Source organism: Stegodyphus dumicola, chromosome 1, assembly GCF_044657685.1.
Source record: "Stegodyphus dumicola isolate Sdum_Otavi_A_Nest chromosome 1, ASM4465768v1".
Taxonomy (NCBI): domain Eukaryota; kingdom Metazoa; phylum Arthropoda; class Arachnida; order Araneae; family Eresidae; genus Stegodyphus; species Stegodyphus dumicola.
In genome coordinates, this window is record NC_140768.1 from 261,019,843 (window position 1) to 261,043,790 (window position 23,948).

Below are 23,948 nucleotides of genomic sequence, written 5' to 3' on the forward strand. Positions count from 1 at the left end.
GGAAGCCTACTTCATTTGCTAGGCGTAGTTCTTCTACTGCACCTATGGTTAAATTATCTAAACCTGGGGCTTTCTTTTTCTTGACCGCCGCCATAGTGGCTCTGATTTCAGCTATCGAGAAGGGGAGGTCGTCATCTGTTTCTGGCGGGATTATTGAATCCTGTCTTATCGCTTTGTGAATCTCATTGTCTTCTGTTAAATCGTCTTGCGGGAAGTGATAGGAAATTATTTCCGTTATTGCTTCTTCAAGATTGGTTGTGAAGGAGCCATCTTCTCGTTCTATTCGGCTTATTTTGAGGGGACCTGTTCTCTTGCCTTTAGCAATTTCGAAAAATGTGCCAAACGGCGTGTTCATCGTTATTTGTTCCCAGAAATCGTCCCAGTATTGTCTCTTTGTGCGGTAAATTAGTTTTTTGTACCGCGCCGCGTATATTTTGTATTTCTGTCTATAGTAGGCTCTGTCTTCGCTAGGCGCTCTTTGGAAACGTTTTCTTAGCGCTCTGACTAGTTTTCTTAGTTGGTGAATATCTTCCGTCCACCATGGGGTGTATCTTACCCTTAAGGGGCCGGTACCCTTGCTCTTTCTTGTTTGCTCATATGTATCTTGCAACAATTTCGTGGCTTGAGCGATGTGATTGTCTATGTCTGCATTACATGTTATCTTATTTGGGTGATAACTTTGGAAAATCTTTTGTCTGAATTCTAGCCAGTCTGTGCGCTCTACGTGTATTCTTAGGCTCGTTTTGATATCCTGAGGACCGATACATACCTCAAAGAGGATATTGTTGTGGTCGCTTCCGTTCTCACTGTCGTCTATTCTCCAGTTCGAGATTTGGAAATTTTCATTTCTTTGCTTATGCAAGGTGAGGTCAACCCAGGAGTTGCCTCTCGCTCCTGCGAATGTTGGGATGGTCTTATCGTCATTTATTACTGTGCATCCCGTGGCTGCGAGAAATTCGCAAACCTTTATGCCTCTGGGATCTGCGTGTGAGGGGCTCCATATGGGATGCTTTGCATTAAAGTCCCCACATATGATTGCTGTCAGGTCGCTCTCCATAATTAATTTTTGGAGTATGGTGAGGAGTCCATCCAATTCTTGGGAAGGTGGACCGTAGGCTGATACGATCAGAAACGGATTTGCGGTTTCTATTCTTATAGCTACCACTAATGGGTCGCTATATATCTCACATACTGGTAGTTTGGTGTCTGTCACTATGATTGCTGTTTTTGCATTCTTTGCGTTATGGTATCTTCTGTAGACTGAGGGGAGACCGTACATTTTATCTTTGACTAAGTACGGCTCCTGTACGCATGCTATTTTGAATCTCGTGTTGTCCGCTAAATTAATCTTTAGATTCTCTGTAGCACTCCGAGAGTGCTGTAAGTTAATTTGTATTATATCACAGTCCATAGTTTGTTCGGCTTATTTGTCTGTTCAATTCTCTTATATAGCATAGGCACTTTGAGCTTCGAGCATCGTGAGTGGGACTATAACCCGCATTAAATTTTTTGTTTGCTAATAGACAGTTAACACATTGTCTTTCTTTTTGACTGCATTCTTTTATTTCGTGTTCTTGTTCTCCGCAGCCTGCGCAGACTCGCTGGCTTGTGCAGTTTTTAGCACTGTGATTAAATCCCAGGCACTTTGTGCAACGGGAAACTTTAAGATATTCTTTTACACTATGGCGAGACCATTTTATGTTCAGTTTGGGTTGTTTTGCAGCCTATTGAATGTGGCCGGGTCAACTGAGAGAACCCAGTGTTGGCCATGTTTTGAATTCATTGAGAAAAGTGCTTCTATTTCTGCCTCATCGAAACCGTCGTTTTGTTTCTTTATAAGTTTAACTATGGTATTTTTTTCTATGTCTTTATGTACATTATAGACTATGACTCGCGGGTGTCGCTTTGTCGGTAGTTTTGTTTCCATCATGTTTTTGGTTTTACTGTTCTCTTTTATAACTTCATCTAGAATGGCGAGATCGTCTTGTTTCGCGACTTCTATTAATATTCCTCCTTTTCCTATCTTTTTAACATTTTTAACTCCTATCTTTAATTTTGTAGGGTTAATAGAGTTCACTAATTTAGTTTTTAGCTCCTCTGATGTACACTCCGCGTCTTGTTTGGGATACACTAATAGGACGTGTTCTTGGGCATCGTCTCTTTTTCTGGATATGGGTCGTCTGGACACTGGTCGGTTTCTTTTTGCCGATCTGGATCTGGATCTGACTGCGTCCGCGAAGGTCTTCTTCTCAGAAGCGACGAGTCCCTGTACGTAATCCTCAAGATGTTGTGTCTGCTCCACTTGGCCTTCTAGCTGTGCTATCCTCAAGTTCTGCTTTGTAACTAAGTTAAGAAGCCCTAAGAACTCATCTCTGATTTTGTGTGCGATCTTTTTGGAGACTGGCTCTTTAGCCAAAAGTCCCTCTAGGTTAATTAGGCAATTATGCGCCTCTTTCATCGTGGAGAGATTCGGAGAATCTTCCAATACTTTGTCTTCATGACCTGACTGTGAATCTGTCCTAACTGTTTGTGGAGCTGCTACTGACTGCAATCCGCTGTCAGGACCTTCTGGTCTGCTTAGCTCCGTGTTTGGATCCTTATCCGACTGCACTTCGCTGTCGGGACCTTCCGGTCTGTTTGAATGATTCTCAGAGGGCCCTCCGGCTTCTCTTTTGGAATCTTTGGATCTCGTTTTTCCCGTCATCGTACCTTGTACTTGTACTTCGTACGAGGGGTGTAGAGATTGTGACCTAGCTCTAAGGGACTACCACATGAACCGTTAAGGGCCCAACTTACGTGGTAGCTACTGTTCACAGAACCGATACCCTGGGGTTCTCACCGAAACTGCTACTTAGCGGGTGGAGTTGCTTTACACCCTCTTGCGAGGGAGCCCCCAGACCACGACAAGGTCCAACTCCACACGGGATGTGACCAGCAAATGACCGCTAGTTGACCACGTTTAAACTCAGATAGTACTGGACGGCACCCGACGTTCTTTCTGAGATGGATCAACTAACTCGCTCTGAATTTCACAAGGCTCTCGCGCATGCAAAAGACAAAAGACTACTCTGGTATGAGTCGCATTCCCCCTGGGGGATATATCAGGGGTGACCAAGCTCCTTGATAGTCCGAGCCATTTTTCAAAATTTAAAATTTTTTGCGAGCCGCAATTAAATACGTATTTAAAAGGTATGCAAAAAAAAGGTTTTTTTTTTTTTTTTTTTTTTTTTTTTTTTTTTTTTTTTTTTTGCAGAAATTATATTTATTGAAAACATAAATAAAAGTGCAAAATGTGTGTATTGAATTTAAATATTAAAAATTAAACACATTTATTTTACTTTTCTTGATAATTCTTTAAAATTTGGTGAATAATTGGTGACAGCACTTCTCAGTAATTCTTTGAGATGCTTGTTAGTTAATACTGATCGGTGTTTGGATTTCACGAATTTTAAAGTGGAATAAAATGATTCACATAAGTACGTTGTTCCGAATAATTTGACAAGCAGCCTTTTTTAATTCAGGATACTTCGATCCTGGCACAAATTTCAAAAGTTCAGTAATCGGCGTCGATTTATATTTTAATTGTAGAGCTTGATCTTCTTGCATCTCTATTAATTCTAATTCTCCAGATGCTTTTTGGGTCATAATTTGGAAATGGAAAACTCACCTTGAAATATGTTAATTTCAAATGGATTCAGAAAAAAAAATCAAGAGACGATGGACGGAAATAAAATTTGTTACAACGTTGCTCTTAGTCTTTCATATTTGTTGTCTGTAATTTAAAAGACATTTTGAAACACATACGGAACGATAATAAGTTTTTAAAATATAATAACACAAAAATGAAAAGGTAACTGGGGTACATTTATCGAGAGCCACAAGTAATCCTTCAAAGAGCCGCGTGTGACTCGCGAGCCGAAGGTTAGCCACCTCTGTTATATATAAATCTAATACATATCCTCAGTCGCACTTTCGAGACATTAAAAAAGCAATTTGAATTTCGTCTCTTATAACCTGAAATACAATTAGTTAAAAAAAATGTTAATTATAACTATGAGATCATTCATCTAAGTTAATTTGGAATTCATTCGAAAGTTCAATTATAGATAGGGTCTCGAACCCAGGCACCCTGGTGTCTAACACCGTTCCTCAGTAATTGCTTAAGTAAGTTTAGTCCACATAAATTGGACCGCTACTGTAATACATAATTTTCCTTAATTTTTTTCACCTAATCCTGTCTTCTGATTGCTTGTTTACTAAAACAACAGCCTACGTTTCCAGATGATTTTGGTCTTTTGTAAAGGAGGTCGTTTTCGAAGGTTTCAGTACCGATGTTTAGTTATAATCTCAGATGTTTGTTCGTATCTAAAAATATTTAAAATCCATATAAGTATGTGATGTATGCTTACATTTCTGCAATGAATATTTCTGTTACTTTCTAAACTTTATACATAAAGCTCCCTGAATACAGCTATAAAATAAGATTTTACCAAGTTTTACCACAAGGAAAATCACGAAAACATCCACGCTATATGCCTATTCACCAGGATTTGAATCTGAGTCGAACTACCAGTGTTCAGCGGTTTTACCACTCGTCCACTTGTGGGCTTTGTTGAGTTATAACTAAAAAAAAAAAAAAAAAAAGATGTTGTCTTTTTATTTACGCATACGTTTACCTTATGTGTATAAATTATATAAATAAACAATTTCAAAAACTAATTAAATATTGATTTGCAAATTCTATTCTGGTTGAAGGAAGTACTGCATTTTATTATACTTATTTTTATTGCATTTTAGCCCTTTATTTTAAATGTGATAACAAAACAATAATATTTTTAGTACAATATGGATTGTTTTTGTACTTATTATTCTTCCTTTATTAAGGGTTTCCTACTGCCCATCTAATTAACTCATCAGGTGATGTATAATAGAAACGATGATTAAAAGAGTGACGAATAATTCTTTTCCTCCAATAATTTGGGAAAAGTCTCTGAAATTAAACGAAATACATATCGACAAAAAAGGTTAAAATGTACATTTTACATTTTCAACACTTATAAATAATACTTAGTATACTATGAACTGTCTCTAAGACGACCTTCTAGAGTTCCAGAAACATTTTTCTTTTGTTGAGCTGATTATAAGGTAATAATCTTCAGTACTGACGCTTACTTACGTTCTTAGAAATACTGGTCACTTTCAGAGATTATCTTAGAAAGCCCAAAGGGATTTTTTTTTTTTTCTCATTTACATACACATACACGTTTCGAGACCATTTGGGCTAAAAATGTTTAAAAACAGCATATCTTCAGAATTACAGTTGACAGTCTTGCGCACTGGAGATTAAAGTGTGTGTTGCCACTACTCTCTTGTTGAGGTTCTTAATCAAAAATTCGTTAAAGTTTTACAAAATATGAAATAGGCAATAAAACAAATTTTAAATTCTGGTTTCCAGGTGCCCATATTCAGGTGGTGGACTACGTTATTCAAAATTTGATGGCTCGAGGTACCTTTGTTTTTTCACAACGAGAAAAAAGAGTATAGCGGAAAACATACATACATTCATGCAGAATCTTCATTATCTAATTTCTTTAAATATAATACAGGGCGATAATATTTGATGGCAACAATTTGAAATGTGATTCTACGCAAAATGCCATTTCGAGACCAATAGCCCTTTTGGGCTAAAATATTGTTAATATGTAAATAAATTTCTCTACTTTAAATACGTATTTAGCTTACGAAAAGAAAGATTACTTAGTTATCCAGATGAAACTGAGTTCTTATTTAGTCCACATAAATTGGACCTCTACTGTAATACATAATTTTCCTTGATTTTTTTTAGCTTAATCCTGTTCTCTGTTTTCTTGTTTTATGTATCACAAATATCTTAAACAGGTACATTTTAGAGACTTAAATGATTATGTTTATTATACGAGAGTTACCTTTAAATAATTTTTTTTATTTATTTATTCTCAGTAAATTCGATGTAAATAATGTGCATTGAGGATGTCTTGTCCACAAATGGCATCTCCAGAACTAACCACATTCATCATTTCCAACGTAATTTTTCCACAGTGATCCTTCTTTTCGCTGCGATACCCTTCTGAGGTTCTCTCAACGAACAGAATTTATGGGCCCCTTCATTTCGGCCCATAAATCTGACCTTATGGGTGCCTAAAAATAAAGCGCGGCATTGCGTCTGCCACGGGCCCGTGCCAGATTTCCGCTCACTCCATTCGGGTTCAAAGGGTTAAAGGCGCATCTCATGTCGTCGGGAAAATATTGTAACGAGGTAAAAACATAAAAAAAGCCCAAAAAAACAAATTTAAAAAAGGTCAGGAACTTCGGCTATGAAAAAGGGTAAGAAAATTATATGGAGCGTGGCGCCATCTAGACCATTAAAAGTGTACTATTTCAGATAACGACGCCATGCAATGGGCTCGTTAAGATGGTGACTAAGAAGTAGGAATGACACGCTTATTTGCGGTTAAAACTTAAATAATTTTTTAAGAAAATTGTGCAAGTGACTCATCTTTTTTTGTTTATTTATTTATTACTTTTTAAACTTTATTTAATGAAGGGCTCGAGTGTTTTTTAAGATGCAGTTTTTAACATTTAATTCGTGTTTTTTTTTTTTTTTTTTTTTTTTTTTTTTTTTTTTTTTTAAGTTCTTTGATACTGATATTTTAATGTCTTCTTTCATTCGAATGTTACATGTAGTTAGTCGTAATTTATCCTGTTTATGTTCAGTTTACATGAGAGTCTCTAATATGTTCTCTTGTTACGAGATAAGGAGTCTCCCAAGAATAAATTAATTTGAGTTTATTTATTGGCTATTTAAATTTTTCAAGAAATGATAAGTGCTAAATACAAAAGTGCTGAAAGTTCAGCAAATTTTCTGATTTCAAATGAAAATTATTTTTGTGGTGGGGAAATGAAAGTAATTCTAGAGTAAGTAATTCTTCCATAGGATACAAAATTAAAAAATTACAGTGAACCTCTCTAAGACGACCGCCAACGGTTTCAGATGATTTTCGCCTTCTTTAGAAGTGATGGCTTTGGAAAGATGGTATTCCAAGTTAATTTATATTAAAGAATTTATGAATAAAGTACTAGGTCACTTTCAGAGGTGGTCGTCTGTGGGAGATGATCAAGTTACCATGAAGGATTTAATCTGTGGCACACTTTCATCACGATTTTCAATCAAGATGTTTCTTATAATTAACAATTCATACCCAAATCACGTAAATGCATCTATGTTTTTCTGAATAGCATTTATGTAAATTTATTTTTATATCTTTTGATTAAAAGTGAATTTTAGTTGCAAATGTTAGTTAAAAGTCAAGCGTATTTAATAGTAATTTGCTGTATCTTTATTGATGTTTAATTTATTTCAGATATTTGAATACAATACATCAGTGGTTTTCCTCGAATTTTCCATAATCGACAAATAAATGTTAAATCTATTAATACTGAGAAAAATGAAAAGCTTTATTTTTCACTTTTCATTTTTCTCAATCGCGAAATCTTTAATTATAAATATGACAATAATTATGAATTAACATTTCTTGACCTTCCAACAATCAGAATTGGAAGACAACCCATGGGCAACAGCGAAAATGATAATCTAGTAATTTTAGTGCTAAGTTTTAGGAAAAAATTTCCCATAAATGCTGGTTAGATTGGAAAAAGGAGTGTTTATAACGTGTGAGTTAGCTATGATAACGAATGAAATCAGAGTGAATATCCACAAGAGTAACCATCCTATTGGCTACTTCATGTGAAGTCCTGTCCTGAAGCGATCATCTTGTTTTTCGTGCCATCCTGTTGCCATGGAGCCAACTGCTATATCTTTGGGCAAGATTCAAATCCCGCAGAAGGCATGAAAGTTTATAAGTGTATAGTGTCATTGCAGCATGGAGGCACTTCATGTCGTGCCGAAAGTCCTTTCGAAAGGTTGGTTGAAGAGGAAGAGGAGTGGGAGACTTTCGAATCCTTCCTCTGGGGCGTTCGCCTTGGAAACTGAGATGGTGCTAGGCGAATTAGTACTGTCACCTAAGTGTCCAAAGCCTAAGCCAGCCACAAGTGCAACTTGTCACGTTGAATTCGTGGACTTGATCTAGTGTAATGTCAGATAAATGAGATAAGTCACAACAACAAAATCTTTTCTTCCTGCGAGTTTTTATTGGTTGAGTTATTCTCTTGAAAACAAATTCGAAATCATACCATCATAATTCCGCAACTGGATCCCCTTCTGAAGAAGTCGAAATTCTAATTTTATGAAGTCCTTTGAAGGGATTTGATATATATATATACGAGGTGTGACACAAAAAACACGAGACTGGTCCAATAAATCATTGTACTTAAATGAATCAGTCCTCCTTGACATTATCATCTTCAAAGTAGTCCCCTTCAGCATTCACACACTTCTGTATTCGGTGCTGTCATTGCTGTACCAGTTCTGGAACGAGGTTCTTGGAAGACACTTCAAGAGATTATCCGTTTTTGCCTGAACCTCTTCAACTGAGGTAAAATGGCTTCCCTTTAAGCAAGATTTAACTTTAGAAAATAAAATTTAAAAAAAAGTCGCATGGAGCCAAATCAGGTGAATATGGTGGTTGGCCCCATCACAGTAATGTTTTTGGTGGTCAGAAACTGCTTGACAAATAGTGCCGTGTGAGCAGGTGTAACAGCCATCCATCACTCCACAACTGTGGCCTTTTTTCCCTAATTTTTTTACGAAGTCTTTTTAGTACTTCAGTGTAGTAATGTTGATTAAGAATCTGATCACTGAGAACCCACTCAGTCATTAGAATGCCATTAATGTAGCAGAAGACCATTAATATCGCCTTGAATTTTGATTTTGACATGCGTGCTTTGTCCCTTCGCCTCTGAAAACCGCTTATGCCATTCAAACACACATGCACGAGACAAAGTTTCATTTCCATAAGCCTCAGTTAACATTGGAAATGTTTCCGAGGCTGATATCTTAAGTTTCACAAGAAACTTGACGTTGATTATCTGTACGGTTTTTACGTTAGACATTTTTTTCCGCAGAATGCAGTTGCACATGTTCACTCAATGACGCAGTACCCCCCATGACTTAACCCAATCAGTTTAGTCGAAACTGACCGCGTGGATAGAGGAAATGGGTGGGATGACGTCACCAAAATAGTTGTTGCCAGCTCCACTCGTTTTTACTCTTAGTCTCGGGGTTTGTTTGTTTGTGTGTGTCACACCGTGTATATTTATGTATATAGATAGATAATGAAATTATCTGTTGGGCTCTGTGGACCACCGTTTAAGAAAGAATCACTGATAAATGAGCTTGAACAATAAGCATCCTATTGTCGTGAAACAACAAACAATTATTGTTTTTGTTAAGAATAAGCATGGATAGATAAATAACGATTTAAGTAAACTAGTAAATCACAATAAATTTTCTGCTGGTGTATAGATAGGAAAATAAATTCATAAAAGTAGATATGCCTCATATCTCCAGAACACACAAACGATTCCAGGCAATTTGTAAAGGTCTAGATTCTTTAATTTTGTTAAAATCGTTTATTTATTACTAAACGATTATTTTTTGTTAAAAAATCACCTGAATAGCGATTCTGAAGAGTAAAAAAAAATTACACTTCTCTGATTAAATTAAAAATGATGTGAAATTGAATTGCAATTGATTTGAAATTGAATTACTGAATCGCAATGAGTTCACTGAACGGATCATAAATTCCCGCACAAAGCAGCAGAATAAAAATAATGAAACACGCACAAGTCTTTGGAACTCACACCAACAAACAAACAAAGACCTCTTTGGAATTATTTCTGGTGCTCAACAACTGTTCCCGTCAGGTGTTACGGAAACAGACTGTGAGTCGCCATTTCACATCTTGGGCGAAATCCGTTACTGAAAACTTCTTCTTTGTCAACCGTAGAGAGAGAGAGAAGCGCGAATTTAAAAATAAAATCGCCTTCCAGTTTTGAGACCTGATAACGAAAAAGCAATCCGGAGTGTCAGCTGTTAAGAAGTTTGTTGCTTATCGCAATTCACGGCTGATTTTCTTTTTCACTTCCCGCCCTTCACTCTGTTGTACCGTCAGATGCTGCTTTATGTGACGTATGGAACGTGGGCTTCTCCCCCCCCCAATCTTTTAGAGGAAGAGAACTAAATACGCTTCCTTTAAAAAGTTGTTACTACTTCTGTTTGCTGTTGATGAGACGGGATGAATGAATGTCTTTAAATGAGAAAGATTTATTTAAAAATTACCTCTGATTTTATAATTGTACCCTTTTAAAATGATTTTCTATTCGTGTCATCATTGTGTAAAAAATTGTAGAGTTGTCCAGGATTTCTTTTTAGAAATGTAAGTAAAATAAAGTGTCTACGGCATCCCTTTCCGCATGGGTATCTTTTAAGTAGCTCAGATTAATGAGAGAAATCGGACTTTTACTTTAAAACAGTCAAAATATGGACATAGGCAAGGCCAATTAAACCAATCTGAGGCTGTAGTCGCATCATTCATTTAGGAGCCATACTTTCCTTACTTTCATAAAGAAAGAAAGAAAGAAAAAAAAAAAAGAGGTATGTTGATGTAAAAGGCAAGTTTGAAGGCCTCCGAAACTTCGAGGCTTTGGTCCAAGCTTTAAAGTAATTACGTCCTCCTGCACGTGCATCAGAAAAAAAGCGCAGTTTCACAATAACTTGATTGATTGTAGATATCATAATTTAATCTTCAGGAAACAGAATAAAATCAACAATATCTATCAATGAGCTAATACAAAAATCAGAACTTTTATACTCATTGCATACAGGTCTTATTATTTTTATTCGAGCCATCAAATTTTGAATAAAGTAGTCATTCACCCGAACATGGGTAGCTGGAAGGCCGTATTTTAAATTTCGAATTTGTTTTATTGTCTGTTTCATATTTTGTAAAATTTTAAACGATTTTTGATTAAAAAAACTCAGCGATTTATGTATGGAATAAAATATTTTTATCTCCAGGTCGCGAGACTACTTTCTATTGGAAATTCTAAAGATATGCTGTTTTTAAATATTTTTAGCCCAACAAAGGGGCGTTAGCCCAAATGGTAGCGGTACGTGTATGTGTGTGTAAATGAAAAAAAAAAAAAAAAAAAAAAAAAACACCCCTTTTGGGCATAATGTAAAATCTAAAAGCTTTCAGATTTTTGTCGTTATTTAATTTCATCAAATTTTATCTGCCGTACGATTCCAGATACACTGCTGGGTGTCTTCTTGTTAATTAAAAATTCTGTGAAATGATTTGAACTTCAGTTCTTTTGCTTTATTTCACAATTATTCTATTTAACTTCGAAGAATTATTATATTGAGATCTTTATAGTATGGTCGTCTGTGGTTCTAGAGAATTTCAATGTCCTGTGAAGCTGATCGTATTAGAGAGTGACATTATTTTCAATATTCTTGATAATATTTGTAATCTAAGAATTCCTTACTTTCAGAGGTTGTCGTTAACTGAGGTGGTCGCCATGAGAGGTTTCATTATATGTGTGATCAGTTTAATTGGGAAGAAATAAGGTACTTGAAGAAGGTGAATTCGCGAATTTGCATTCGCGGCTTTTTCTTTATTCAATAATAATATAAATTATATAAACTGAATTATTAGTTCGTACCGAAATTTGCGTGTTATTCCTAGCACTTCACTTTCTCTCTGGTTTTTCAAGGAAGATTTAAAATATTTGGAGTTTCTACAATTATTTGATTTTCAGTTACCGCCCAAGCAGAGGCGAAGTTTGTTAGCGTCGAGTTGGCGCATTGGAAATTTTAAAGAGCTAATAAAGGACCTTCTCCTGTGTAGTTATTGCTACTCCAGTTCTTCATACAGAAATGAACCTGTGAGACTTTACAACGAAATGCCTATTTTTTAAGTTATCTGCTTAGGTTGGAAAATCATTTGCTAGTTGGGAAAGTTATGAAGATTTATTTAATTATTTATCAGAATTATATTCAGTAGCCTCACGTATTTCAATTATCTGTTTTACTGTTTTGCTGAAACAAAGCAAAAAAATAATATTTTTATTACCCTGTAACTAGCCTGTATAACTGTCTTAAAAAGATATTAATTATAAATAAGAGTAATTAGCCTGTATAACTGTCTTCAAAAAAAATTTTAACAAATTTAAATTTAAATTTTAACAAACACGTATAAAAGTAAAAAAGCAAATTTAAAGCCAAAATTAAAAAAGCATATTTAAAGCCAAAAAAATTTTATAAAAAATATTTTAAAAAAATGTGTAAACTTATAAAAGATTTAATTCTCGAACTAATCTACAATATCATTTAAATTCAGAAGCATAAGCAAATCAAGTGCAAAACCAATCCATGAAAATAAATTCACTAATTTAGCAAATTAAAATTAATCCAAACAATTTTTTAAAAATACATAATTGAATGAGCAGGCAGGAGACGGACTTATCAAGGGGAAGTTACCTCCAAACCTAACTCTCCAATCATTCAATTCGTGTTTCGTCATTCATGCAGGCAAAAGTAAAAGTCAAAACCAAAAGTAAAAAGTGAAGAATGTCAAAAAAGAAATACCAATAAAGTGGTACCCTTAGAAATTAGCATTTAAGAATTAAAGTTCTAAAAGGAAAATACTAATGAAGTCTTTTGAGAAATAAGCAGGTAAAGTCAACTATAAATTAAACTTTTTTTAAAAAAATATTTTTTATAAAATTTTGTTTGGCTTTAAATTTGCTTTTTTACTTTTATACTTGTTTGTTAAAATTTAAATTTAAATTTGTTTAAATTTAAATTTCATTCCTTGCAGCAATGGCGCAAAGAATTATTTAATTGAATTTGTATTTAAATTAAATTTAATTAAATTCAATTTATTCTTATTAAACAATGTCTTCAAAAAAAGATATTAATTATCAATAATTGTTTCTGGGTATTTCAAATTCATTTTGAAATTCTTCCTGTGGTTACCACAGAGATTAAAACTAATTGCATTTTAATTAATTAAAATGGCATTCTAAAGAATAGATTTATGATTGTTCAAACTGTGGTATCATAGAAAGACTATGTGTCAGCGCTTGAAATGTCCCCACGTAGAAATGTGACAAACAATTGTGTAAAATCTTTCTCTCTTAGAACACTTATATTTTTCATTAGATGCGTAGAATAGCGAATAATCGTTCTAAAGAAACTGGAGAATTCCAAGTATAGCAGAATTCTGGGAATATGCTGTTAATTCGCTGAGATGAATATTTGAACTGTCTGTCCAATGAGATGTTAAAATGAATATTTTTTGCATCGGTCCAAATATGCACAGATAAGATGCGATCACATATAAGGGAATATATTTCGAAAGGCAGGGAGGGAAGCATTCTTGCATATTAGGCGGTCTTATGTGAGCTTAATATACTGAAAGCTTTCTTAAAGAAAAGTGGCTTTTTATAGTCAATCTTGCATTAAATATTGAGCTCTGAGTGATTAAATTTCAGAGAAGGTACAAATATTCAGTTCCGGAAGATGTAAAAATATTCAATGATATTTCTTTCGAAGTTCTGAACACGGTACTGAAGTTTATTCATAAAAAAGCCTGAACAACATTCCAGATTCCTCTGAGCTAACGACCCTTCTGAGACTGACGACTGATTGAGAAATGTGAATCTGAATCATTTAAAACCGTGTCTGCACATTTTGACTCGCAATGATGTCTTGTTCCTATCCTAATTATAAACACAAAAACCTCGTGTCGAGCAGTTCGCGCCATCACCAAGCATTGGCAGAGTATTCTACCAGACCCCTAATGGGGCCACCTGTGGTGACAGGTCTGCCTTGAAATGAGAAATGGGGAGGTCACGTGATACGAGGAAGGGTGTCGGCCGTCCCCCTTCTCTCTCTCTGTCTGCGCGCATCCCTTCTCAGCGATATTTTTGGGGTGGATGGAACACGGATGGGATTTCCTCCCTGATCCATCTTGTTTCGCATGAACACGCCAAGTTGAATCGTCTACCTTTACTCGTACACTATCGGATGCGTTCTGGATTCATTACTCAGAACACTTTCGTAAATTATTTGAACTTCAGTGTTATGTCAGTGGTACACTACGAATGACATGAAATAATCAAAATGGGATTGTAACAGTTTATTTTTTCTGTCGCATTAACAAATAGTCGGCATATGCTCCAACTTGGCAAGGATTTGACAATTCTGAAAAATGAATTGCTGTGCTGGCCCAACTATGAGATGACATATACTTCACTTTTGAAGGAGCATGATACACAAGTTAGAAATGGATTTATAAACGATGGCTAAATACATCACTTTGGTATTTTGAATCTTCAAAAAAGACAATAAAATAATCTAAACTCATATTAACAGGTAAAACTAAGTAAATATGTTTTCCTTTTAACTTAAAAGTGAAGGAGGAGAAACTTTCGTAACTAAGCTTTTAAATGTTAGGCACCAAATATAAAACAAATATGTTTAGAAGTGCTTGTTAAGGGGAATTGCATTACCTTATATTCGAGCCATTAAAATAGTTTACCCTTTGTTCATAATGATCTATCACTGATACGAAACTCTGAAACTTTATAGTAAGATTTTTTTTTTTTTTTTTTTTTTTTTTTTTTTTAAGATAATGTCTAAATATTGTTACGAATTTTGTGAATTTTGTGATTTTTGTGAATGAAAAGTCTGAAAAGACGAAGCTCTGTTGGAAAAATAAGATTACAGGGACAAGTCTATATAACACTGAGGAAAATGGCTATCGCCAAACTTGCGATGGTTTTGGCTACTAATTTTTGTCTCCAAATTTGGCGAGAAATCCCCCAAATTCACCAACTTGCCGACGTATTTTTCCGGTCCTTGTATAACTGTAATTGATCTGTAATTTAATAACTGTAATTGGTTCCCTATATGTAACTGTAACCGTATCCGGGACCTTACATGTAACTTTAACCGTATATACCTTGCAATAATTTCGAGAATTGGAAGATACTAGAGATTTCTCGGCGGCCATGAGAAAACTGTATAAGCCCGGAGAGAACATCAATTCTCAGTTGTTGAATAAGTTCGGAGTATTGAAAGATCTCCGTGGGAGCTTTGCAATTTTTAGATGCGCTTTGCATTGCGTTGTGTTTAATGTTCTTAGTAGTTTGAAGTGTAACTATTGATTATACTCTGTGATGCTGCGAAGAGCTGTACGAGTATTTTTGTGGAAAGTTCCAAAACTGTAAAGTGTTGTTTTGGTAAAATAAATTTTACCAAGCTATCACCGTTTTCTGCGCATTCAATCTATTACGATCCCGTACGCACGCAACAATGTAAATTATTCATTCATAATAATGGAGTGTGTAAATGCTATATTAATATGAAAATTGGCGCAATATTGTAAAATATTTGATTAGGGAGAGCAGTGTGAAGGTTTTATTTTGTACGTATTAAACATTAAAAATCTGAAGAAAAACCTCGAATTATTCAGTACGCAATAAAAGTCGTGTCCGCAATAAATAAACGCTATTCATTTACCTACAATATTATAATAGTAGGTTAATTAACACAGTGTAAGTTTATCATTTAAAAGTCATATTACACGAAATTCTTAAAAGTAAGGAAATTCTTGTGGGAGCAAGTATTTTATATAAAGAGTCATAAATGAAATATTTTTCTAACACCTTGTAGCCAGACGATTTTAAAGGACCTAAGTCTACTTCTTGTGATTACTTCTTGTGATTGATACTACTTCTTCTTTATTTTCTGTATCTGGAAAAAAAAAAAAATAGAATGCGAATGGTGAAATATTGTAATAACGCAAAAATTGCGTCTGTTTTCAGTTTTGTTCAAATAGTAATAACACATTATTAGTCCAAAAAGTAGTTACCCTGAATACGTTAACGGGATTTGAGGCCGTCTACTATAAACGGATGTATCACTTTTCATATTATTGCCCTCAAATATAATCGCCTTGTAGCTTTAGAGAAATCCTTGTATTGTCTTTAAAGAAATTAAATAATCTGCATGTATGTATGTATGTATGTTCCTCGCATTGTGAAAAAATGACAGTACCTAGAGCCATCTAATTTTGAATAACATAGTCCTCCGTAGAAAATGTGCATCTGGAAAGCCGAATTTTATATTTCATGTTTTAAAAAACTTTAATGAATTTTTGATTAACAAACTCGACGATTTGAAAACGAGAAGTGGCAACACTATACGGTATAAACATTTTTTATCTCCTGTGCGCGAAACTTTATATCGGAAATTCTAAAGATGTGCTGATTTTAAATTGTGATTTGACCTTTGAACTGAATTTTATCCTGCGTAAATGCGAAGAACATGCTATTTAATAAATAAAGTTAAATGAAACTTTAATAATAAAAAGACAAAAAAAATTTTTTATAGAAGCCATTTTTCTAAACATTCATATGATGAAATGAGAAAAGACTGGAGAAATAGAAAATTGTATGCCAACATTTAACATTGCATTGAGAATTCTAAACATATGCTATGCTGCATTTAGTGCTGTTGAATTCTATATGGCGCAAGTGCGAACAAAATGATGCTTAATAAAAAATTGAAATGGGTTAGCTGGAGTAAGTGAGTGCAATACCAGACTGGTAGACTGCAAGCTCAACGAGAGCGTAAAAAACGTTAAACAAATCCTTTTGGCGATCGTTAAAATCTGAACACTTTCAGATTTTTTTTAACGTTTTTCCGTTATTGTTCATTTTGATCTAAAAAAAGGAAATTCTTGAACGAAGAGAGTTTTTTAAAGCAAAAAATATTTTTGCATTATGTTTTAATTTTATGCATTAGCATAGATTTAATTTGAGAGTTGGCAGTAGTAGATATTATTTTTATTTTAAGAAGTAAAGTATTTATGTTTTTCGTTTTCTCTCTCTTCTTTTAAAATTTTGTTAAAAAAAATTAATTCTAAGGTTTTTTTTTTTTTTTTTTTTTTTTTCCATTGAAAATCTAGAAGTAATTCCTTGTACCTTCTAAACCGCAAAACAAAACACAGTTTCTTTAGTTTAGTATACAGAAAAGCAAGTGATTTGAAATCTGTTAAAAAGGCATCAATTTGAGTTATGCTTTGACCACCATTCTGTGTGTTTAAACATTTAAAAAACGCTTTTTCAATTTTATTTTACTTATGTGCTTGTTTAAGTTTAAATCCCTTGTTTCGTTTGGCAAATTTGCCAAAAATAAAGATCTGTCTTCCTGTAATGTTTGCCATTCATTGAATTATCTTTTACACTTTCTTCGGAAAAGAATAACAAACAACCAAAAAAAAAAAAAAAAAAAAAAAAAATGGTGTGCAACAAACTATAAATGTGGTTAATATAAATTTAACTTTTTGCCTGATATTTAAAATATCATATTCTTGTTAATATTATCATTATGTCATAAGTAGCCAACTAAAATGCATATTTCGCTTTTCACAAAAAATATTCATCTCTGTATTTATATATGAATAATATTTATAAAGATAATAAAACAATTCATGTATGTGAGTAACATATGTAAATGTTTTAATAAACTTCTTCCAAACTGTAATTATACAGAACACAAGAATTAGAGCATTAACTCTCTTAAATATAGCCTGACGTGTTCTTATAGAAACACAATGATTCTATTTTATTGAACTCCATCTGAATTTAAAATGTTATTAGGAAGGCAACTCCTCTTAGTTCCTTTCCCCACCCTAAATGGCGGGCACTTGCCTATGCCTGTATCGGCCACCGCTAAGGCCTTTATTATGGAGGCACCTAATAGGTGGGCCACCTTTGCCTCCTATGAAGGGAGAGACAATTTTTACATCCACGCCTTCTCCGTGATTCGAGCCCTGGCCCTTCGCAGTTAGACTCCCCTAACCACTATACCGCCTGGGCGACATCCTTGTAGTGCCAAGTTTAATAATAATTTATCATCTTAATTTTCTAGCAATTAATAAAATAATCTGAACTAGTATTTCATTTCAAGTGTTCAATCCAGTATAGAACTACCATATATTTGTACGTTATCTATATATTTAATTTTTCATCTACATTTTGTTACGGAGACCTGATGAATAACGATGTGATAATGATGATGGAATAACTTTCTGTTAAATAAATATTATTTGTATCATTTACACTTTAACTGTCAAAATATTTTCATAAACGACTGCTAGAACAAATTTTAACTTTATGGCAAGCAATGCTAAAAATAAATCTTTTGTAATGCAAGATAAATATAACAGTCTTATATTAAGATAGAGAAATCACTTGCCATAAATGAAGTATCCATTTATGTACTATTAGCGGAGGATCACAGGAAATAATGTGTGTGTGTGTGAGTATGGCAAAGCCTCGAGGGCTATCTGCCTAAGAGGAGGAATGCCTTCGTGGAGGACTTAAGGGAAACTGGCTCGTATACACGTTACACATGGGGAAAACCACGAAAACGCCCGTGCAGCCAGCCCGTTCGCGGGATTCGAACCTCGGACCGAACTGCCAGTGTTCAGCGACTTTACCGCTCGGCCGCTGGTGGGCCTCACAGGAAATAATGAAATTTTATGATATGAGGTAAAATCATACCCAATAGTTTTCTGTTGCTATTGGGGGTCTATTAAAAACTTATCTCGAACAACAGAACAATTTATGCCTTTGAAGTCAGAAAATTGTTAAATATCAACACAATACGCAGTGAAATCTTTTATAGCGACCACATATCTACGATCGACTGTTTGCTTAGTAATTGTAAGAACATAAATAAAAATAAGTATTGAAAGTCACATCTCTAAGGGGAGCACCTTCACAGAAGGCCAAAATCGTTTAGAATGGCCGTCTCGAATGGCCAAAATCGTTTAGAATGGCGCATGGCCGTCTTGAAGACCTCACTGTAAGAAACCCATTTTATTTGCCATGAGAATGTTTATAAAAATACAAGTAAAATCGCTTTTGAATAGTATTAGTTTGATTTATTAGAAGTTAAAATATATTATTCATAGGAAAAAATTTCATTTCAACTTTTAGGGTTTGGTAAATGCAAAGGAAAGGTAAACATATTTTGTTGAAAAGTGCAAATTGTTTCACAGAGCAAACTGTGGAGATATGGTCTAACTTTTTATGTTGTTACATGGTTAACAACTCGATATTGTTTGATTGTCTATATTATGTATACATTTATTTTATGTAGTTTTTTGCTTCGGTGAACTGCAGAATTTAAATAACTCAAAAACTAGCGGTTGCTCAAAATGAATTTTGTCGTTAATTATTTATCGCGGTTCATTTTTAGTATTCGCAATCGAATAAATATGAAACAGCGCTGAAAATGAATGCTTAAGGCTATAATTTCGAAGGTTAAATAGAATCTTCTTTGTGAGGCGCGGGAATCAAAATGACGTGGGAGGTTAGGAAGATTTCGAGAATGTGCTAGGAAAACGATGGAAATTGAATTCTTCAACGTAATCTGTTGACCGAAAAGCGTGGGAAAGACATTTAAGAAATAAAGTTTTGGAAAGCTGACGATAAAAAGCAAGAAATTTGAATTTTCTTAATCAGAATGGAAAGATTTTTATAGATGTGAAACGACTGCGGCAAGAGATCTAAGACACCAAGGAATACAAATTTTAAATAATTTGGTTTCAGAGAAACGGAAAATGTGTTTTTTTTAAGCAGCAGTGATGAGTGATAGAGGATTTATGATTGACATTTTTTGGAATTTTCTTCTTGTTCGTTTCGAACATAAATCTCAAAGGCATGACATGTGTTTTGAAATGAGACATATATTTGGAAAAAAGAAATTATTAAAATTTTCTGCTGCTTGTCACTATTGTTTAAAAAATAAAGAAACGACCTTTTCCATTCTCTGCAACCAAAAGTTTTCAAAAAACATTTTCTGTTGGCAAACTCTATGTTCTGGACGCATTTCATATCTATGAAAATATTTCGGTTTTGATTAGTAATTCCAATTCTAATCCCTCTATACCATCAGGTTTTTAAGAATTCGTTATTTAGATGTTTTACGTTCATAATTTTGGCTAACAGATGGTGCCAGACTTCGTTTTCTATCATTAAACTATAACAGTGTTTCCTAAACAGTGTTCCACGGAAGCGTCGGTTCCGTTGAGATCACTCAAGGGTTCCGCGAAAGTTACGTGCTTTGTTTTGATAGCATTCAAGAAAGTAAGTTAAAAAAAGCCCATCTACTAAATTGAAAAATAGAGTAAAACTTAGCCTTCGGTTCCACTAACTAATCTGAATAGTCGGTATAAATTTCGACAGTCCGACATCGCGAGTTGTGACTGCACCGTCAGGAGAATTTTTGACATTCTACTGCAGCCACGTTAGGGAATCACCCAGAATCTCGCCATCGGTGATTCTCCGACTCATTTCTTCATTGATGGCTACACATGGGAAATCTCACAGCTCCGGAAATACAGGGAATCCTTTAGTTTTAAAAATGCGGACGTATCCCGTATTTATGAATATAAAAAAGGTGCTGTGAGTAGCCTGGATAATAGTCACTTTTTGACGCATATTTTATAAAATATAAATTTATTTATTTTTTTATTAAGTTTCTTTGTTTATTGATAAACTTCATTGGCTATTATAACATCAGGAAAAGTAAATGAAACCAGGATATAAGGATATCTAACCAGGATAACAGATATATATTTATTTTTAAACATGGATCGTTTGACACTACTCCTGGAAATTTACGAATACGGGTATTATGCTGATTCTTGTTACTTTAAGACGTCTAATAATCCATTTTTTGTCAATACACAACCTTCGACCACGTCCGCAGAAGAATACGAAGCTTTTATTTAAATGACATCTGATTCATCGTCGTAAGAGAAATTTAAATTTATGCCATTAGGGGAATTGTGGTGCAGTTTAAAAAACGAGTATTCTAACTTGTCAAAAAGTTGTATTGGCATTTTTACCGTTTGCAACTACATGAAACAGGCTCTGAGCTGTTATGTAAATAAGTCGCGCAACAGAACTGACGCCAAACATGATATAAGAATTCAATTTTCATTCATAACGCTTATTATTAAGTATATCTATGGTAATAAAAAGCAGTAGCACTTATCTTTTGAAAATTAAAATTTAAAAGTCCAGTTTGAATACGTTATTAAGAGATTTGTGGTAATTTTGAAATTATTCTTTGAAGCAAATAAATATTATTGGAAGCAACTGTCTTTTTATTGCAAATAAACTGTTTATAAAATGTTGCATGAAAACTAAACTATTGAACCAAACCAGGGGCTTCATGATAAAAATGGATAATAAAAAGGGTTCCACTTGTCAAAAAGATTTTTAAAATGCTGAACTAAAGCATTATCTATTTTCTCTCTATTGTTCTCCCCCCTTCCTTCCCTCATTTTTTTGTGTGATTTTCATTTTCGCAGTTGAAAAAGAAGGCTGCAGTTATTTTTCGAAACTGTAGTCCTTCAAATATACTTAGGTTATGCCAGTTTCTGTAACCTATTATTGAAAGCTTTAATATTAGTTTTCCAGACTTTTCTTTTATTGTATTAGAACTGAAAGTAAAGTTTGTGTTTGTTTCTTTTAACAGATTTGTGCCATATGGGGAGAAAACGCACACCAAGAAACGTGACTGCAATATGGATTATGCATTCAACATCTTCTCGAGCATGACTGAAGAACAACTGATGACTTTACTTCAGCAAGAATAGTATGAAGCAGATTCCTCCCGCAAGTTTACAAGCGAATAAACGTTTTGAACTGTTTACGACTGCAGTCCGCACTAGCTGTGAAATAAAAAGGAACACTGTTTATTGAAAATTCGCCAACCTTATTAAAATATTATTATAATTGAATTAATACAATGTAAATATATTTTCATGATGTAGAAACAGTTGCATCAGTAATTAAAATAAGATTTATGTTGAATAATGGCATAAAATATTTTAGCATAATAAACTTTTAAACTCTTCCCCCTGACCCAGAAGTTGTATTGTTTTGAAAGGAAAGGTAATTTTTTACTTAGAAAGAATATTTTCCGAATATAATAATTTGGAATTCTGAAAGAGGAGTTAATAGCAATCTTAAATTCATAACAAGCGATAAGAATTTTTTTTTAGATGTTTTGATAAAATCCATAGCAAAATGCATATATCAAACACTTCCGCAAGCATTCTTTGTTTTTGCTATTTTAATATGTTTGTGTTTTAAATTTATACAATTCCATTTTTAAAGAACATCTGGAATTTCAAAACTAACACCAGATTAATAGCGATTTTCCAAATGTAGTCATAATTATTTTTGAAATTTTCATTCAAAAGTTATAATTATATGTCATAAAGTATTAAAACAATGTGTTTTGAGTAGATCTCAACTAAAATAAGGCAAATGTGCTGTTTAGAAATTTAGCAGTGTTTATATATGATTGTGCTTCATATTTTTTTATATTATCATGCATTGCAATGAAATTACATGAAATTTAACCAGAGATTATGGTTTATAAATAAAATAATAGCAGTATTCTTTAGCTTTTGGTTAAACAAATACAAACTTATTTATTATTAGAATATGGCCGTGGAAATAATTAATTCTACTAAATAATTGTTCAGAACAAATTATCTGCTTTTAGCATAATTTATAAACCCCAAATCTTTTTATGCATAGTTATTAAATCTCACAAGAGGAGAAAAACCAAACAAGAGAAATGCATCAACCTCTTTTTTTTTTTTTTTTTTTTTTTTTTACAATTAGCGGGGAAAATATTCATGTAGACAACAATAAATAACTAAATAATTACGCGATTTGTTACTCTTTAATAGTGTAAAAAGGCTGTGCTATAACAGATTTCGAACAATTTCTCCACTGCGCGGTTTACATCTGTAGTAAAATTTTACAAGACTGTCATTCGTACAATGTAAATAGTTGTTTTTGAATGGTTGGCCCGGAGAGCACAGGGTATTGTAATGTAATAATTTAATGATGTGAATATGTGTACTGCCGGAACTGCTGTGTTATGCAATAAATAATTCCTCAAATACATGTTTTTTGTAATTTTGTTTCATATAAAGTATGCAAACATTTAAATACACACATCTTGTTAAGGAATGGCAATAATTACTAGAGCTTCTTGCAGCGAACGCAAAGTGCGTCTATGGTATGGAATATGGAATTCCATCTCCTCCAGCAACAAACAGGTTTTGATTGAAACTAATATTAATTTCAGTATGTACGCGGGCATGTTACAATTCCCTCACATCGAGCAAATAGAAAACACTAAGTTGTAGATTTTTTTCAACAAAGAGCATCGCCTCACTTTGCAAATTATGCTCGAGACGTGTGGCGTTGCCGATTTCCTAGACGATGGACTGGCAGAAATGGACCTATTCCATCGTCTGCAAGAAATTTTGATCTTAGTTCCTCTAGACTTCTTCTTTCGAAGTTTTATCCAAAAATGAGGTTTACAATGAAAGAACTGGTAATCTTGGCCGCCTCAAAATAGAAACACACAAGCAGTTTCAAGTGTTACACCAGACATTCTTACCTGAACATGAACTGAAAATGAATATTATCACTATTTTCATGCTGTTAATGGCGCATATATTAAAACTTACTAATTCTTTTCGGGATCTTTTTGAATGACTGAACAAAATAAAAGTATTAGCAAACCTGTAGGGTTTACATTTATTTTAACTAACATTTATTTTAAGTTTAAACTATCTTTCCTGTCAAGCCTTACTTTCCCCTGGAACTGCCAATGCCAGAATATGTAAATTTGAGTAGAACGCGCAAGGATTCAAATTATCAGCGGAAGTATTCTGATTTAAATAGAAGCAAACAAGTTCGGTGAGAGAGTTATTCTTACTTAGCGAGCGCGGAGGTAGAAATCGAGAATTGAAGAACCCCGCGTTGCGGCCTATGTGCTTGGCGGGAAGTAGTTGCAATTGTTCCAGTGAGCTTCAAGTCTGCTGAATTAG

The 23,948-nt window shown here is 33.9% G+C and overlaps 1 protein-coding gene across 1 annotated transcript in view; it reads left to right on the forward strand.

The window, feature by feature from the left end:
* LOC118203297 (uncharacterized) overlaps positions 1-23,011 on the forward strand; it is a 255,910-nt gene extending 232,899 nt beyond the window's left edge. The window contains exon 2 of the mRNA XM_085827410.1: positions 21,566-23,011. The gene's annotated coding sequence lies outside the window, so the exon portion shown is untranslated. The remainder of the gene's footprint in view (positions 1-21,565) is intronic.
* The last annotated feature ends 937 nt before the right edge of the window (positions 23,012-23,948 follow it).